Source organism: Triturus cristatus, chromosome 2_1 (assembly GCF_964204655.1).
Source record: "Triturus cristatus chromosome 2_1, aTriCri1.1, whole genome shotgun sequence".
In the NCBI taxonomy this organism is placed as follows: Eukaryota; Metazoa; Chordata; class Amphibia; order Caudata; family Salamandridae; genus Triturus; species Triturus cristatus.
Genome location: NC_140581.1, coordinates 782071767 through 782092265, shown reverse-complemented (window position 1 = coordinate 782092265; position 20499 = coordinate 782071767).

Here is a 20499-nt window from a genome sequence, read left to right as displayed (position 1 = left end):
TCTTTAAACTTAAATTTCCCACTGCAGTCAGAGCAACAGTAGGGAAAGTGATGGATAGCAGAGGGGTAAACATTACTATTTACTCTCCAATGAGTGCAAACAGTAAGGGGAGGGGTTGCTAGCGGATGAGTAAAAATTACTATTTCCACTGCAATGAGTGCCACAGTAGGGAAAGTGTTGTATAGCGGAGGGGTAAACAATATTATTTCCACTCCAGTGAGTGCAACAGTAGGGAAAGTATTGGATAGCAGAGGGGTAAAATTTACTATTCTCACTCAAGTCAGTCCACAATTAAAAACAAACAAAATATCATCAACAAAATAAAAACATTTTTTTTGTTAAATTAAATAAAAAATATATAAATATGTAAAAAATAAAATACAATTTTCTTCAATATTAAAAATAAAATAAATAAAAACATAATATAATGTTAAATACATATCACAAATACCTACAAATATTATAATAAATAAAATAAAAAATATTTTTCAAACAAATAAATATTTTTATTTAGAAATTATTTATTAAAAAAACATTAATTATTACATACATTTAGTCTATTTCCTTCCTACCCTATAACACCACACAAGTCACAACCCACTTAGAAAAAAACATTCTTTGCATAATTAACTTAATTATCAATTAAACAAATATTATTAAGAAACCAATTAAAAAACATAGAATTGTATTAACTTCCCACCCTTTATTTATTTATAATTACATTTATATGGCGCAACAGCTACCCGGAGGTTTCCCGGCGCCTGTGGACACATGAATAAAAGAGGGAAGCAGCGGGTCAAAGTTCAGACATTAAGGTGCCGATCAGGATCCTGGAAAAACCGGGTACAAACTGTCGGTCGGAGCGTTGGGGGTACGCACCGTACATACACGGGGGGTTTGACTCGTACGTACACAGGTGTACATACACGGGGGGGTTCGACTCGTACGGGGGTGTACATACACGGGGGGTTCGACTCGCACAGGGGTGTACATACACGGGGGGGTTCGACTCGTACGGGGGTGTACATACACGGGGGGTTCGACTCGTACGTACACGGGGGGTTCGACTCGTACGGGGGTGTACATACTCAGGGGGTTCGACTCGTACGTACACGGGTGTACATACACGGGGGGTTCGACTCGTATGGGGGGTGTACATACACGGGGGTTCGACTCGTACGGGGGTGTACATACACGGGGGGTTCGACTCGTACGGGGGTGTACATACACGGGGGTTCGACTCGTACTCACGGGGGCTGGGGGGGTGTTCGGCACGTATGCGGGCACATGTCTCCATGGTTGCTATGGGAGTTCGGTGCGGACGGTGTTTTTTCCATCCGGTTGTCACATCGGACGCACGGGATGGATCGTGATTCCGCGGTCGGACTTCACTTTTCACATTTGTACGGTAAATCGTCCGAGGACGTGTCGGACACATTTTCCAACCCGAGGACGTGTGGGGAATGATTACCAACGCGGTTCGTATGGACTTTTTACCATGCGAATCGTGATTGGCAGTTTGTACGGCACTTGTACGATTCGTACGGTAAAAAGACCGGATACGAGTCGTACGGGGAATTTTTTTACCGGATCGTAATTGGCACCTAAATAACCACGTTTTGATACTTTTCTGAAATTTAACATAATTTTGTCCAAAACGCAGTGAGGGTGGAAGAGAGTTCCATAGGGACGGGGCTAAGTGAGAAAAAGACCGTCCGCCCATGCGGGCAAGTCTAAACCTAGAGACTACAAACTTAGCCTGGCTAGATGATCTGAGGAGGCGAGAAGGGGTGTACAGTTGAACTAGTGCCTTAAGGTAGCAAGGGGCAGTACCGGCTTTGATTCTGTGCGTATAGCAAAGGGCTTTAAATTTAGACCGGTTTTCAATCTTTAGACAGTGTAAGTCCCTAAGAGACCCTGTAATGGGAGTCATTCGAGGTAACTGACAGAGAAGTCTGCCCGCTGAGTTTTGGACCACTTGAAGCCTCCTGATTACATCCTTGTTGGCACCTAGATAGAGAACATTGCCATAGTCGAGTCTGGATACAATTAAAGCTTGAACCACCGTCTTTTGAGTCACAAGTGGCAATGCTTAAATTAAAAAAATGTAACAAAATTTCGAACAAAAACTGTTTGAGCGCAAGGGCGCACTATTCACAAGCCCAATAAGGTGCGAGATTTATGCAATATTCATACAAAATTTCCAAAAAGATAATCTAGAAACAATGATTGGTAATCAATACGTTCTAAAAAGGACAGTGAATCAATAAATTCAATCAATAGGTTCACATTAGTTGGTTGTCACCAGATTCATTGAAATAAACCCCAATAAATCTTGGAAGCAATGTAGAACAAACGTGATTAATCAAGAACAAAACTCCAAAGGACAGAGTAATATCAGTCCAACAACTGAAGTCTTCTTTATTTTCTTATGTGACTTTTCAATGAAAATAATTTACACCAGCATCACGGTTTCCCAATGCATTTCGGTATAAAAACCTTTGTCAGGGGAACACTGCAAAAACATATATAAAATGTGTAACATATCTAGCAATCTATATGTTTCTATATGAGCACACAATTTACAGGTATATTCTGAAAACTGATTGGTGAAAGAATAATAATAATGGTGTCAGGCTCAAACACCAGATTTATTCATCAGGAAGTATGTGTTAAATACATTTTTCAATCCATGAATTCCAAAGGTGATAGCATAAATCTGTAAAAACCATGCAGAATGGGTTAATGTCACCAAGTCAAAGCAGTGGGAATACCCCGTGTACAGAACGTGTAAAAATGTGCAAGCAACATCACAAAAAGTCATGAAACAACACTCCTTGCACAACACAAGTGTCCTTACGAGGTGACAAACAGATTTCGAGTGTCAAAAAGGGAACGCATGCTAACTTGTCTCCCCTTTATAGCGCAGGACGACTCACCTCCATAAATGCCAGAGAGACAACTGTGAGGCTACTTCGTATGTGTATCAAAGATGTCAACTCTGCACAAGGTGAAAAAAACAAAACAAACAAAGCAAATTAGTGTAACTAATATAATGTTGAAGTTAAAAAAGTGTCCGACAACACCCAACAAACAACCATGGTGTTCAAACTACTCACAGCAAAAACGATTGCACACAGACCACTAGTTTCCCGTTATAATTTGAATTCCTCAATGTCAAAGGTATCTCTGTGGAGAGTGATTGCGATTAATAATATCACCTCAGTTACGGGTAGCGTTTAGCTCAAAGGGCTATGATTACAAATGCACCCAACGTTTGTTGGTTTACCTTCACTGTCGATACGCGTGTGCAAGAGTTCTACTCCACAGTCGTCAACGTCAGACCGCTTCGGTTTCTTCAAATGAGCTTCTACGTGTGCGTCAAGACGGATGTGCCCTAAATATAGAAAACGGATTTCCATAGCCGAGTGAAGAGTGAAAACAAACGAAGAGACTGGTGGGTCTCAGCAGCTAGTGCGCATAAAGTCAAAGTAATAAAAATGAAGAAGAAGAGAATATTCATATTTAAGACACGTGGTCTAAATATCGAATGTACAAGATATGGTGTGAGAGTATGCGCGACGCTAACAAATGACACGAAAAAATAATAATACGAAAAAGTAACTGATCGATATGATTGAAACAGGAGCCCACTTCTATAAAGAAAACTAGCGCGTACCCCCCTATTTTAGAATGCAACCATGTGTGTATAACCCGAGAGTGATGATGAACATTCAGCACGTTTTTTAAGAGTTAATACACCCTTTGTCAAAAATAATAAGAAATTGTAGATATAAACAAGCACACAAACAATTATGAATTGGTAATCCCAATAAATGAAAAGAAAAGCTGTATTCACAAAAAGTAAATGAGTTCTATCTTATCATTCAACCCACAAGGACTCAAAGTTTTAAGGAACCGTATCCAAAATGTTTCTCTTTGTGCCAGATACCTGGCGGGATCAACATGTGGCAGTACCGACACCTGCTCTAATATACTAAAGCGTAATTGTGGTATGGTGTGTTTTTTTCAATCCAATGTACTGCGAGGCAAGATTTCACATTGGCAGTGCGAATGAAGCTTTTATGCTCAGTCAATCTTGTTTTAATTTTCCTGGTGGTTCTTCCCACATAAACTAGTCCACAAAGACATTTAGGTGCCGATTCGGATCCTGGAAAAATTTCCCCCGTCCGAATTGAATCTGGACTTTTTTCCGTCCGAATCGTACAAGAAGCGTACAAACTGCCAAGTACGATTCGCATGGGAAAAACTCCATACGAATCACATCCGGAAAAGTTCCCCACACGTCCTCGGGTCGGAAATTGTGTCCGACATCCCCGGACGATTTACCGTACGAGTCGGAAAAATGAAGTCCGACCGCGCAAGTACGATCACTCCCGTCCTTTCGATTTCACAACTGTATGGAAAAAACACCGTACGGACCGAACTCCCATAGCAACCATGGAGACACGTGCCCGCATACGCGCCGAACACCCCACCACAGACCCCGCATGTATGCGTAAAATGCCCCCCGGCCGCGGATGTACGCACCGAACCCCCACCAGTGTATGCATGGAGTGTACCCCCACCCATGTATGCATGGAGCGTACCAACTCCCCACCCGTGTATGTACGGACCGTACCCCCACCCCACCCGTGTATGTACGGACCGTACCCCCACCCGTGTATGCATGCAGCGTACCAACTCCCCACCCGTGTATGTACGGACCGTACCCCCACCCGTGTATGAATGGACCGTACCCCCACCCCACCAGTGTATGTACAGACCATACCCCCACCCCACCAGTGTATGTACGGACCGTACCCCCACCCCACCAGTGTATGTACGGACCGTACCCCCCACCCCACCCGTGTATGTACGGACCCTACACCCAGCCCCCCTTGTATGTACCGTGCGAAATACCACCAACTATGGACGGTGCGGACCAACACCCTGCCCGTGTTCGTACGCACCCTACCCCAGGCCCACACACCAGCACCCCCACCCCACCAGTGTATGTACGGACCGTACCCTCACCCCACCAGTGTATGTACGGACCATACCCCCACCCGTGTATGTACGGACCGTACCCCCACCCGTGTATGCATGCAGCATACCAACTCCCCACCCGTGTATGTACGGACCGTACCCCCACCCCACCCGTGTATGTATGGACTGTACCCCCACCCCACCCGTGTATGTACGGACCGTACCCCCACCCGTGTATGAATGGAGCGTACCAACACCCTACCAGTGTATGTACGGACCGTACCCCCACCCCACCCGTGTATGTACGGACCGTACCCCCACCCGTGTATGCATGCAGCGTACCAACTCCCCACCCGTGTATGTACGGACCGTACCCCCACCCCACCCGTGTATGTACGGACTGTACCCCCACCCCACCCGTGTATGTATGGACCGTACCCCCACCCGTGTATGAATGGAGCGTACCAACACCCCACCAGTGTATGTACGGACCGTACCCCCACCCCACCAGTGTATGTACGGACCGTACCCCCACCCCACCAGTGTATGTACGGACCGTACCCCCACCCATGTATGTACGGACCGTACCCCCACCCGTGTATGAATGGAGCGTACCAACACCCCACCAGTGTATGTACGGACCATACCCCCACCCCACCAGTGTATGTACGGACCGTACCCCCACCCGTGTATGTACGGACCGTACCCCCCACCCCACCAGTGTATGTACGGACCTTACCCCCACCCATGTATGCATGCTGTGTACCAACACCCCACCAGTGTATGTACGGACCGTACCCCCACCCCACCCGTGTATGTACGGACCGTACCCCCACCCGTGTATGCATGCAGCGTACCAACTCCCCACCCATGTATGTACGGACCGTACCCCCACCCGTGTATGAATGGAGCGTACCCCCACCCCACCAGTGTATGTACAGACCGTACCCCCACCCCACCAGTGTATGTGCGGACTGTACCCCCACCCCACCAGTGTATGTACGGACTGTACCCCCACCCCACCCGTGTATGTACGGACCCTACACCCAGCCCCCCTTGTATGTACCGTGCGAAACACCACCACCTATGGACGGTGCGGACCAACACCCTGCCCGTGTTCGTACGCACCCTACCCCAGGCCCACACACCAGCACCCCCACCCCACCAGTGTATGTACGGACCGTACCCTCACCCCACCAGTGTATGTACGGACCATACCCCCACCCGTGTATGTACGGACCGTACCCCCACCCGTTTATGCATGCAGCATACCAACTCCCCACCCGTGTATGTAAGGACCGTACCCCCACCCCACCCGTGTATGTATGGACTGTACCCCCACCCCACCCGTGTATGTACGGACCGTACCCCCACCCGTGTATGAATGGAGCGTACCAACACCCCACCAGTGTATGTACGGACCGTACCCCCACCCCACCCGTGTATCTACGGACCGTACCCCCACCCGTGTATGCATGCAGCGTACCAACTCCCCACCCGTGTATGTACGGACCGTACCCCCACCCCACCCGTGTATGTACGGACTGTACCCCCACCCCACCCGTGTATGTATGGACCGTACCCCCACCCGTGTATGAATGGAGCGTACCAACACCCCACCAGTGTATGTACGGACCGTACCCCCACCCCACCAGTGTATGTACGGACCGTACCCCCACCCCACCAGTGTATGTACGGACCGTACCCCCACCCGTGTATGTACAGACCGTACCCCCACCCGTGTATGAATGGAGCATACCAACACCCCACCAGTGTATGTACGGACCATACCCCCACCCCACCAGTGTATGTACGGACCGTACCCCCACCCGTGTATGTACGGACCGTACCCCCACCCCACCAGTGTATGTACGGACCGTACCCCCACCCATGTATGCATGCAGCATACCAACTCCCCACCCGTGTATGTATGGACCGTACCACCACCCCACCTGTGTATGTATGGACCGTACCCCCACCCGTGTATGCATGCAGCGTACCAACTCCCCACCCGTGTATGTATGGACCATACCCCCACCCCACCCATGTATGTACAGACCGTACCCCCACCCGTGTATGCATGCAGCGTACCAACTCCCCACCCATGTATGTACGGACCGTACCCCCACCCGTGTATGAATGGAGCGTACCCCCACCCCACCAGTGTATGTACAGACCGTACCCCCACCCCACCAGTGTATGTACGGACCATACCCCCACCCCACCAGTGTATGTATGGACCGTACCCCCACCCCACCCGTGTATGTACGGACCCTACACCCAGCCCCCCTTGTATGTACCGTGCAAAACACCACCACCTATGGACGGTGCGGACCAACACCCTGCCCGTGTTCGTATGCACCCTACCTCAGGCCCACACACCAGCACCCTCACCCAACATCGGGCATGTACGAGTCGTACTAAGCCATAGCAAAGGACTGCACTGTACAACAACATGGCCCATGTACGCACCGTACAGAGGCAAAAAACACTCCTACTGAACCAGAACTAACCAAAAAAACACAAGGACAGTCAATCCGAGGCACACAACACCACAAAACATATCCAACAAGGCCAAATACATCCTATACACTGACCTGCAACTGACAAACAGAAACAGAGGCCCAAACCACTACCACTCCTTATAACACACCCACCCAAAGTTCAAACACAGCCACACCCACAAATGGACCAATAAAAAGGCCCAACACACACAAACCATGATCCTTTGCAACAGATCCACTGCTGCCAGACCCCAGAGACAACGCACTGCACCATTCTTCAACCATCAATACACCTTACACTTGCACTCCTTCACACAACCACCATCACAAACACACCCTCATCACATTCACACACACACACCTGCACACCCACAACCATCCACACCCACACCCATCCACACCCCCACCCCCACAACCATCCACACCCACACCCCACACCATGCCCACCAACAAGAATCCAAAGTTCACAAAGGACGAGCTGGAGTCCCTTGTCGACGAAATCATCAGAGTCGAGCCACAGCTCTTTGGAACATTGGTCAGACGGACCAGCATATCAGAAAAAACTGGCATGTGGGAGAGGATAGTCAATTCCGTGAATGCTGTTGGGGCCACGAGAAGGACCAGGCATGAGTGCCAAGCCAGGTGGTACGATCTGCGGAGGACGGTCCGCCGCAAAATGACGGACGACCACAACCAGGCCAACATCACTGGAGGAGGGCCGCCCCGCAGACCGGTACACTACCATCCCTGGGAGGAGAAGGTGATGGCCACGCTGCCGCCGTTGATAGTAGACGGACTAGAAGGAGTCCGAGAGCCTGGTGAGTACACAAACAACTCACCTCACATGGGAGGAACGCCATATACAACCCAAATACCAATCATGCACGCAACCCCCCCAAAGCCAGCACCGGACACAACCACACTCCAAAAACACACACATTCCACTAGCACCTCCATGCCCCATGCCCCAAGCAAGGCCATGCCAAGTCACAGGCCACACAAAACACCAACACAAGACAGGATGTCCCTGATGCCGGGAGGGTGGGCCTCAAAACCAACATAGAGCAACTCTGAAGCACACAACAATGCCCTCAGCCCATATGGCTTAGGGCACAGCCATACCAACAGTGTGTCCCCACACAGTACTGTTTTGCCAGCTAATGGTGGCCGCGTTGCAGGACTACATGGGTATGAAGGCACAATTTGCACATAACAGCAGCCAATGAAGACGCAGCACACTGAAAGAGTGTCAGCACACACCGCCACAGCAGCAGCGCAGACTCAGACACTACGCCCAATGGGTGCCCGCAGAGAAGAAACAAACTCACATGAACAAGCCACTGGCCTTTGCAAGACCTGCAAACTGTGTGTGCCCAGGAAGCTGGGCTAAGGTGACAGAGGGTGACACACAGAGGGATGCAGAGGGGCAGAGAGAGGGACAGAGACGGAGGTGGACACAGGGAGACAGACAGAGGGAGGGAGGAGGCTGACAGAGGGAGGGAGAAAGGGAGACAGAGGGAGCCGGACAGAGGGAGGAGGCTGACAGAGGGAGGGAGAAAGGGAGACGGACAGAGGGAGGAGGCTGATAGAGGGAGGGAGAAAGGGAGACAGAGGGAGATGGACATTGGGAGGAGGCTGACAGAGGGAGGGAGAAAGGGAGATAGAGGGAGATGGACAGAGGGAGGAGGCTGACAGAGGGAGGGAGAAAGGGAGACGGACAGAGGGAGGAGGCTGACAGAGGGAGGGAGAAAGGGAGACAGAGGGAGACGGACAGTGGGAGGAGGCTGACAGAGGGCGGGAGAAAGGGAGATAGAAGGAGACGGACAGTGGGAGGAGGCTGACAGAGGGAGGGAGAAAGGGAGACAGAGGGAGACGGACAGTGGGAGGAGGCTGACAGAGGGAGGGAGAAAGGGAGATAGAGGGAGACAGACAGTGGGAGGAGGCTGACAGAGGGAGGGAGAAAGGGAGATAGAGGGAGATGGACAGTGGGAGGAGGCTGACAGAGGGAGGGAGAAAGGGAGACAGAGGGAGACGGACAGTGGGAGGAGGCTGACAGAGGGAGGGAGAAAGGGAGATAGAGGGAGACAGACAGTGGGAGGAGGCTGACAGAGGAAGGGAGAAAGGGAGACAGAGGGAGACGGACAGAGGGAGGAGGCTGACAGAGGGAGGGAGAAAGGAAGGCAGAGGGAGACGGACAGAGGGAGGAGGCTGACAGAGGGAGGGAGAAAGGGAGACGGACAGAGGGAGGAGGCTGACAGAGGGAGGGAGAAAGGGAGACAGAGGGAGATCAAATCACCCTTGGGTGGTGTGGCCATGTCCTCTCGTCAGCAGGTGGACTGTGTGCATGTAGAAAAGGTTTGGCAGTGCCTTAACCCCCCTTCAACCTTTGATAAACACTAGGCCATGTGTCAATCTGTGCACGAGTACCTCCGTGCTGCAGGCACAAACAGAACCTTACACCCAGTATACCTACCCACTGTGTTCGTCAGAACCCTGTCACAAATTGTTAAGTTACCTACCTGCATTCTCAAATAGCATGGAATAAACACCATTTGGCCACGTACAGTGCAACACGTAAGGCGGCTCTGCATGGCTTGCTACGCCCGCTCACCACACTGCTGATTGCGTTCACAAAAGATGCATCAACTAAGACTGTGTCACACATAGGTAAAGTGTCGAAAGCTGTGGCCAAGGGACATACCCATGCACAAGTGCACTGTGTGAGGAATGCTAGCCAAATCCAACCACCCAGAGGAACTGTGCCAAATCAAAAATGAATGAAACATGGATGTCGCATGTAACACAATTAACACTGTCTCTCTCACACACAGGTCAACGTCATCGATCTCCCCCCAACACTGGGGGGGAAGACTTACAGGACCAGGCTCTGCGTGAAGAGGACCCCACCAGCAGCGAAGACTCTCACCACTCCGTGGATGACCCAGACCAACCTGGCCCCTCTGGTGTCCAACCACCTGCAGCACCTGCGTCAGGTACAACTGTGACAACCACCACCCCCATTCCTGCCACATCCCAGGAGACACCCAGGAGCCCTGCCCGCACACAACAACGCAGCCAGTCTGTCCAGGAGGGACAAGGTTCTCCGGGCACCCAGGAGGAGGCAGGCGACACCGCAAATGCCATCCCTCAGGGGTCCCGGAGACCCGATGTGCCCACAACGGCAGGCCAGGCGCAAGTGGGCAGGGGTGGTGGGAGTGGAGGACGGCGGAGGCACGAACCTGAACAGTTGGCTCAGGACCCGGCTATGGCACACGTCAGAACCATCCTGGACGCATACTGGCGTGACTCCAGAGGCATCGCCCAGGTAGTGGAGACCCTCAATGAGATGAAGGCCCTGCAGGTTGAGCATCATGCCAGGATGGAGGCAAGACTTGCAGAGCTCTTGGCGGTGCACAGGGACGTGAGCCAATCCCTCCATCAGATCGCCCAAAGCCTGGCAAACCCTCCCTGTGCCACCAGGCGTAGAGCAGCACCAGACCCAGGGAGGGAGGAGGAGGAGGATACATCTGATGGAGCGTCCCTTGCACCGTCAAGGCAGGCGTCTGAGGGTCCCCGCAGGAAGGTGGGTCATCCACAAAAAAGACCGTGAGAGTCAGCGGAACATCACCATCTTTCCAGGTCACCTGGCCTGGCACCTGAGCCTCTGGCCCAACAGCAGCACAGCAGCAAAGGACATTCTCTGCCACATGGCCTTGCTGGTCACTGTCTGACCAATGTTGACAAAGACTGTGGCAGAGACTCTGATGACTGTCAATGGCAAGGACACCAACTCCCCCTGTGAACTTTGGATTCTACACTCCCGCTAAGCACCTCTTGTCACCCCCCAAACACGTACCCCAGCACTAATAAAATTCCTCACAATCACAAGATGATGCCGTCATTTAGCATTATTCCACTACATGTCTGTGTTGTAAAGTCAAACCATGCCTGATTACTGAATTAACTCCAAACATTCATACCCTGGGGTCTGAGTCTGGCACAGGACACACATGGGTCACAACGTACCATCCAAGACAGACATGGAGCACCATCCTCACCCGTGATGGGCCCAACCAGCTGAGGGGGTGCCCGCACAACTGTGTCCACAGACCTATTTAGAAGAGCAACAGTCATGCGCAGAGGTCAGGGATCATGTGGAGTGTCCTGGGGTGGGAGTCCCAGGTATGTGTAGACACGTGGCAGGACCATGTCCTGCATGCTTGAGTCAGGTGGATGTGGAGAATGGTGGGCCAGCCAAGGTTGGATGCATGGAGATGGCACAATTGGGTGTTGGATCACAGTGCCACATGGTTGTGGTGTGGGCTGCATCCTGAGTGTGTGCGTGGATTGAGAAGGTCATCCTGCAGCTGGCAGTGATCCACTCCCCCATCTCTGTTGGATGTTGATGTGGCCTGGTCGCCGGATGTAGTAGCAGAGCTGTGCAGATGCACCCTGGATGTGGACAAGTATCAAGGGATTTCTAACGCACATGTCCGTAGAGTGCAGGGTAGGAGTAGACACGGATGTCATAGTTGACCTGGGGGATGGTCTCCCTCTTGCCTTGAGGTGGATGGAACTGGGGATCTTGTGCATAATGCTGAGTGTGCTGCCGCATGAGGCACAGATGCTGCTGATCAGCATAGCACATGTCAGCAAGCAATCCATGATGAACACCAGCTCGTTTGCGTGGACACTGGGTGCCCTTGCAGCAGGGCCTGCAGCAGCATGCGCCATGTCAAGGAAACAATGCCACAAGTAGCACACAAAGACAAGGATCTCAGGAAGGAACCATGCAAAAGGTGTATGTCAAGGAAGGAATGTCTGGTACAACATGGCACACACACACACAATGGATTCACATGCGGCACAGTGGCCGTCGTGGAGACTGACATGCCACAAAACCTACACAGCCATGGACATCATGCACAATACAGAATCTAATCCCTGACAAACAGCTTGCATCTTGCTACTCTACACATAGACTCATATGCACCATCTCTGAGAACAATGCCAGACATGCCGCATGCACAGTTGCAACAGACCACCAATGACAGAGATGAGGCACCTTGGAGGCAGAGGGACAACTTTATTACTCATGTGTGTCGGAATGCTAATGCAACTCTGTCAACACATACACAGGTCATGTGGATGAACACGTGGGACCAACACTGGCACCCCCCTTACCACCACAGATGCTGGAAATCCATGGCACTGGCACACAAGTGATGGATTACAGCTAAACACCCCCTGCTGCTCACGGAGAGCCTGCTGTACACCATTGAGCCCCTAATGGGGAATTCACACACCATGTCAACCCGGTGCAACCCGTATGTTTCCGAGGCCAGTGTTACACACATTGATGGCTCCATCACAATCCCATTACAGATGACTGTCACCAAGTCTGACCATCAATTCAGGTGAATTCTGCTCCAGGTCATGTGCCCCATGGTGAATCTACATGTATGTGAAGTATTCAAACATGAACAGGAGCAGTGCACACACATTCAAAACAAATACCACTCCCAAAAAGCCGTGCTGCATCCCTTACCCGAAGGAGATTTTCGAACTTGTCCGTGCATGTAACGCTGATTCAGCACATGTTGCTGTGTTCATGAGGGATAGCAGGAGCACAACAATGCCACCAGCAGACAGCATGCGCAAGTACCTGTGGATGGGAGACACACCAGAAGTCAGCCAAAAGAAGCACATCCGCATGCATGTGCATGTACTCGACACGTATTAGGTTGTCAACATGCGAGGTGACAATGATGACTCAGGAAAAACATTCTTCTATTGCACCATCACTCGAGTGACACATCCAAACACACCTCTGACTCACTTGGAAGACATGCAGATGGACACACACATTGCAACACATGCCACACACAGCCAAATGCGTGCACACTCAGACACTGGAACTCACCACTAAGCCAAGAAGTCGCGTATGAGCCGACTCCGCATGTCCTCTACCGCCTCCTCCTCCTCCACATCACTTGCCTCGTGCCCAAGCCCTTCATCCTCCACGGGTGGATGGTCCTGCTCATCTGGATCCAGGATGAGTGGCACAGCTTTCTCCACTGCCATGTTGTGCAGCATGCAGCACACGAGGAATATCTTGCAGACCTTCACCGGTGCATATGGGAGTGCGCCACCGGTCTTGTGGAGGCAACGGAATCGGCTCTTCAGGAGGCCAAACGTCCTCTCTATCACTCGCCTGGTCCGCCCATGGGCGTTGTTGTAGCGGTGATTGGCAGCCGTGCGGGGGTTGCGGAGAGGCGTGATCAGCAATGGCATGTTGGGATAGCCAGCGTCCCCTACATGGAAACATCATGGACAAGAGTGGGTCAGGAGAAGCAGTAAGACAGGAAGATGACGTTAAATACAGGACTGGCAGAGTATACCCACCAACAATACATGCCCGTTCGTTGCGCAGCTGCAGCATCATTTCAGGCACCCTGCTACGCCTCATGATGTACGCATCGTGTGCTGATCCTGGGAAACGAGCACAGACATGTGAAATCACCATGTTGGCAAGACACACCGCAAGGGCATTAATGGAGTGGTAATGCTTGCGGTTACGAAAGGCTACCTCCTGTGCCTGTGGTGGTACCAAAGCCACATGTGTTCCATCTATGGACCCAATGACATGGGGCATCCCTCCCAGGGCATAGAACTCACGCTTGACAGCTGTCAACTGCTCAGGAGTTGGGAATTTAATGAACTCATCAAGGTGCTCCAACATGGCCTCTAAAAAATCATGCAGAACACGGCTTAACATGGTTTGGGACATCCCACTCACATGGGCAATGGTATGTTGAAAGGTACCCGTGGCCAAGAAATGTAGGGCTGCCATCACCTTCATCTTGGGTGTCTGTGCACCAGGATACCTGTTTAGCGGTTGGAGGTGTGCTGCCAGCCGTGTCGTCAAGTCCACAATCAAACGTTGGGGGAAGCGGTAGCGGCGTATACAGTCATTTTCCCGCATGTCAGCCAAGTCCGGAATTGCTCGAGGGAGAGGCGGAGGCCTGCAGTGAATTAGAAGGGACAACGAAGAGTAAGTACAGTACACCACCAATGTCAATGTACTGAGCACATGGTCAACAGGCAATACACATATGCTACATACAGAGTCAGGTCTGTGCAATATGCCCTGGACACGTATGCCAGCCATGTGACACTCCTATCAAGAGACAGCTCCAAACGTTTATTCTCAACCTCATTATGCCATGCCATGAAACTAGCTGTGGGCCAGTGTAAGTGAGCAGGCAGACGCATTACAGGAGTTACAGACAACCAAATATGTGCAGAGGAAGGATGTTAATTGTACAGACAGGTTGCCGAACACTAGAGGCACAGGTCACATGTAATAGAAAAAGGACAGACCACACACCTTGCCATTAAGGATTACATTTCTAGAATGATCACACATACATTGAGAGTATGCAGATATGTCCTTGTTTTGAAACTCCATGTCGATGCATACATACACACCTTACGTCGGATTCCACATGTGGCCTGGTATGCGTAACACTGTGCCATGGCCATCTACACACAGACACATGTTGGTTGCAGCAACTGCAGATGCATTTGAACATACACCTACAGCAAGCTAATGGGAACACACGACACATACATGACATAGTCACATCGTGCAACGCGGGTAGTCACATGTCAGGTGTGAAAACCCCTGTAGCTGGCATCAGGGGACAGTTGCGTGTGTTGTTGACTGTGCCATGGCAGTGACGCTTTTCACAAGTGTACTGTACTACATGCACACATGTCAAAGGAGTGAAGGGGATGTCTGGCACATAGTCCACCATCACACATGACATCTGTACACATCTCATCATACATCTATTGCCTTCACAACTCAGGAGTAATGTGCCACATTACAGCCTGACACACCTGTGCCCCACACATGTAGTACTGCACAGACAATGCCTTGATGTCCAGCCTTGGACAAGTATGTCAGCTCTATTCCTTTCTGTGTGCTGCCTGTCACCACTGTCAGGTGTGAAATGCACCGTACATGCGCTCTGAGGGCATGTGTACGTTCCCCATCACTATGGGAGTGCTGCCGTAGGCATACCCATAGTGATACGGAGCGTACACGCGTGTGTACGGGGCGTATCACTATGGGTACGCATACGCGAGCAAACCCATAGTGAAACGGCTCGTACACGTGCGTGTAAGGGCCGTTTCACTATGGGTTTGCTCGCGTATGCGTACCCATAGTGATACGCCCCATACACACGCGTGTACGGGCCGTTTCACTATGGGTGTGCTCGCGTATGCGTACCCATAGTGAAACGGCGCGTACACGCGCGTGTACGGGCCGTTTCACTATGGGTTTGCTCGCGTATGCGTACCCATAGTGATACGCCCCGTACACACGCGTGTATGGGCCGTTTCACTATGGGTGTGCTCGCGTATGCGTACCCATAGTGATACGCCCCATACGCACGCGTGTATGGGCTGTTTCACTATGGGTTTGCTCGCGTACCCACAGTGATACGCCCCGTACACACGCGTGTACGGGCCGTTTCACTATGGGTTTGCTCGCGTATGCGTACCCACAGTGTACGGGCTGTTTCTATGCATTTGGGGTGCCCTAGGGCCCTGGAACTCACCGTACCTGTGTGTGAATGTCCAAATTACATAGGGGACACATGAGGGACAAGTATAAAGCCCTACATGCATGCTGGTTGTCATGGAGACCGAGTTTAAAGTTTGAATTTTTTCATCAGGTGCCCAGCTAAAGTCGGTTTGAAAGAATCTACTTTGTTGCAAAGTGGTTGTTCAGTTGACATCATGCTCAATTAAAAAAAAAAAGCAAAGGCACTGACTGTGGTAGGTTTAAAGGGATTGGAGGAAACATAGGATGCAAATGTGAGTGACCAATCACTCTGTACTCCTGTGAATGTAACAGGGCAGCAAGGCAGATATAAGGCAGCCAGGTCCCATGAGAGACCACTTGCCTGCACAACCTTTGAGTCCACACCACTGCTGCTGCTCATGATTCCTCTGGCACCATGTCCAGGTCTGTGGAGAGGGCCCAGCCTTTCACCCACGAAGAGAACCAAGCCCTGCTGGATGTGATCCTCCCACAGTACCCCATGCTGTATGGTCGACCAGGGTTCAGGTGAGTGCTGAGTCCACTAGCAAAGACTGTGCCCCTTTTTTGTGACTGTGACTTCTGCCATTGTGTCCAGGTGTAACACACATGCAATGTACTGTAGGGTGGGTCCCGGGTGGGGGAATGCCTAATGTCTCCCAGCCAGAGCATGCTGTGGTGCATGTCTGCTTTCCTCACTTGCATTGTGTGTACTGTGACAATCACTGCATGTGGCATTACACATTCTGCCTGTCTAATCCTCCTGGGAATGTTGTTACTACAGTCCTTATGTGAATCTGCGGTCCCCCCAGTGTGACAGGTGGCAGTACCCACAGATGTGTGTTTGTTTAGTGTACCTGTGCTGAGAGTGTACAAATGATGTGTTTGTCCCCTGGACATTGGTGTGTGTGTGTAAGTCCCCTGTCATGTGGGTGAGTGCATATGTGGAGTGTAGCACCCCAGCTGCATGAGGGATGGATATACCCTGCCCATCTGATGTGAGCAGGGAGCAGTGCTGTGTGTCTGCGGTGATGGGCCAGCCCCACACCTGTGACACCCCCCAGTCTAGCGGCACATGTGCAGAGTGAGCCCCAGTCTAGCGGCACATGTGCAGAGTGAGGTGTGTAGCTGCAGTCGGCAATGGCAGGTGATTGTCCTGTGGCTGTGTGTGTCTGTGTACTCTGCTGAGGGCGCCTCAGTGGCCTGTGGCATGTGACTGCTTTGAGGTGCTGCACATAATCCTGGTGTCGCTTGTGATGCACAGTGTGAGCCTGGATGATTGATTGTGTTGGACCCCTCATGCCACCTGTGTACTCTACAATGCCACCTAGTGCATTTTGCCTTCCACAGAGGAAAATGTCCGTATGACACAGGTGTAATGAGTTTGATGCATTCTATGCCCTGTTAAAACCAGCCAAATTGTCCTAATGTGTGTCTCTGTGACATGTCGCAGGTGTATTGATGTTGTCTCACTTTTTCATCCTCACAGGTAAGCGCCTGTGCCAAGGAGCAGATCTGGAAGGACGCCGTCAGTGCCGTGAGGCAGACGGATGGTCGGAAGCGGCGCCTAGCCCAGGTGAGGAAACGCTGGCAGGATATCCGGTGCTGGACGCGGAGGATCGCACGGGTCCTGCTGGGGGACTCACCTGTGAGCCAAAAGAACCATGGGCGCCGCCGTCTGACCCGCATCCACAAGCGTGTGCTGGCGGTCGTCTTCCCTGACATGGACAGGCGCTTATGGGAAAAGCAGCAGCAGGAAGGGGGTAGGTACATGTGTGTTTGTTGTGTGTCACCAGCATTTGTAAGTGCACAGTTGCATGGATACACTGCCAGGGTTTACATGTGCAGTGCAGTTCCTGGTCCCCAAAGTGTAGCGGTGCTGTCCTTCCTCCCTTCCCCTCCTTGCCATGTGTACCCTGGTCTGTGTGTAGTCACACTTGCACAAGGTTATCTAGGCTGCCAGTTTATCGATGTGCCCAATGCTTGCAGCTTCATGTGTGGGGGTGGTGTGTAACAGGTTTTGGGACCTTGCCTGTGCCCTGTCCAGTTCAGTACTTGTGGGGTCCATGTCAGTTGTCACTGATGCTGAGTCCAGACATAGGAGTGTGTCTCAAAAGTGTATTGCTTTACAGCATGCATGTCCTATTTTGTGGCCTGTGACATGATGTGCATGAGTGTGAGATATGCAGAGTACAGGGATGGTGGCTTGTGTTGCAGTCATTACCATTCAGGACCATGGAGTAGTGTGGCCACTACTGTCCCCTGGGGCATCTTTTCCTAGGTATCATGTGTGTAATCCAAAAATGTCGACAATCTCCGTGTCTAGAGCATAGGTTGTGCTCTGTGCCATTGTACCCTGGCACCATTTGTATTTACGTAAACTCTGCTACATGTGTCCACTGTACAGGCTGACCAAATATCCCTTGTTCATACTCACGGGGGCCAGTGCCTGTGTGTCTTGGTAAAATGATCTGATGATGGCCATTTGTAGATGATGTATTTGTACCGGCGCACCAGAAGTATTTTGTGTCCAATCAGGATTTCTTGCAGGCCATGTGTTTTTATTCCAGACTAAGAGATGTAAGTGCTTCCTGTGTCTCAAAAACTTGTCTCATGTAGGGGGTGGTTGGTGCGGGCAAGGCCTACATGTCTAAACCTGGAGTCTCCTTGCTAGGTCTGGCCAGTGTGTGATGTTTGTCTGGACATACACTCAAGGTGCAGTGACCCATTAATGTTGGGCATGTTTTTAAGTATTACCTTTGCAGCATGTGCCTACAGTTAATAGACATGGTTCCTGCTCATCCCTTTTTACGCCAACGCTGTGTGCTGCAGATGCTGTGCTGGATTGTCCCCAGTGCCTGGCTCCTCTGTCCTAATCCATATCATGTTATTTGCTTTTGTGTCATGCTCTCCATAGTTGGTCAGTGGCATGGTGGGTCAACCAACTGTGTGTTGCAGGGCCTACATATGTACCTTGTATGTTGCTTTTCAGGCTATGCACTGTGACCTATGTGGATTTGACTCATGTGACATATGTATACAGGTGTCTGATTATTTCCTGTCTCTTCACCTTGCCCACAGCATCGTCGGGGGACACCGAGGGAGACACTGGCACGGACCGTGTGGAGGGAGAGAGCACCAGTGCCAGCAGTGCAAAGTTGTCTGGCACATCGAGTGGCACGGAGGCTGACGGGAGTGCAGCGGAGGACCTGTCCAGTCACACCACCACCGACTATGACGCAGACGGGTCCGAGGCTGAGGACTCCGAGGGGGCGGAGGCTGGTCCCACAGCTGACACCAGCACTCCATCACTACCCGCCCCCTCCATTCCGGTCACCGGCCTCCCACTTGCTCGTGTCCCTTCCCGGCGTGCTCGGTCACCACGTGTCTCCTTCTTGCCAGGCACCGCACCCCCTGCCCCTGTCTCCACTGCTGCCACCAATGCCGAGTCTGTGGACATCCTGCGGCAGTTGCGGGTTGGTCAGACTGCGACGCTTAATGTCCTCCATGGCCACAGCCGAGTGCTGAACCAGATGGAGGCATACTTGGAGGGCATTTCAGCCGCGCAGTCTGACCAACGCAACTTGCTGAGGTCCATAGACTCAACACTGACTGCAGCAGTGGGTCTCCTGCAGCGCTACGTCCCACCCCCTACCCCTGCCCCATCCACACTTCCCACTCCCATGCCTGTCCCACGTACACCCAGACATCAGCATGCACGCACCCCACCAGACACAGGCACCACACCAGCAGGGCAGGGCAAGCGCACACCTCCTGGCACGCACACACAGGGTGAGGTAGGCACACCCACTGGGTCGGGGGGCAAACGTAAGTCACGCAGCCAGAGTGGGAGTCTGCATTCCGCAAAATCCACTCCCTCCAAATCCACTCCCCTCAGCTCTCCTGGCCAAGAATCCAGCAAAGATTCCTTCATGGCCTCTCTGTCCCTAAGCCCAACAGTGACACCACCCCGCAAGCGGGCAAAGGAGTCCCCGGTCAGGGTAGTTGAGTGCCCCCCCCCTGTCCACACCCTCCCCCAGTGGCGCTGTGACCCATTCCTCCACCCCCCCCCCTCCTTGGGGCCTGTGGTTCCTTCGGGTGCAGGGGAGACGCTGGGGGACCTTGCTGACGTGTGCAGCGCCATCCTCACCACCTCCTTTGGCGCTGCCCCACCCCCTGTGGTGGAGTCCTCCGTCCCTGCACCCACAACGCCTGCCCTTGCCCCTCCTGTCCCTGCGGTGCCTGGTCCTACCGCCCCACATGATGCCCCCCCCCCTGTGGAAGACAGGGTGGTCTGAACTGTGCAGGCAAGCTAGGGGACACGCGACCCACTGTTTCCCCCATCCAGCTGTGACTTATGGACTGCCCTATGGGCTTTGTAAATATTGAACT